The sequence below is a fragment of the Myotis davidii genome, unplaced genomic scaffold (genome assembly GCF_000327345.1).
Source record: "Myotis davidii unplaced genomic scaffold, ASM32734v1 scaffold472, whole genome shotgun sequence".
NCBI lineage: Eukaryota > Metazoa > Chordata > Mammalia > Chiroptera > Vespertilionidae > Myotis > Myotis davidii.
In genome coordinates, this window is record NW_006283774.1 from 1,873,221 (window position 1) to 1,873,452 (window position 232).

Sequence of the window (232 nt, forward strand, 5' to 3'; positions counted from 1 at the left end):
ACAGGAAGGAGGGGAAGTGTGAGCGGCCGGTGCACTGGGGACCCACAAGCACGCGAGCACAGGACAGAGGTTCCAGAGAAGCTCCCAGGCGGGCAGAGGCACAAAGGAGGGCTGTTCCGAGGGCGCGAGGCAGGGCGTCCCAGCGCGAGCGCCACAATGGGCCCTTTCTCCACTTCCTTCCTGGCTTTTGTTGGAGACTCTTCATTAGAGGGAGTCGGGGCGGCTGAGCATG

The 232-nt window shown here is 63.8% G+C and overlaps 1 protein-coding gene across 1 annotated transcript in view; it reads right to left on the reverse strand.

Moving 5' to 3' along the window:
• The window catches only part of COBL (cordon-bleu WH2 repeat protein), an 86,497-nt gene that overhangs the window by 20,369 nt on the left and 65,896 nt on the right, over positions 1-232 (reverse strand). The gene's annotated exons all lie outside the window — the stretch shown is intronic.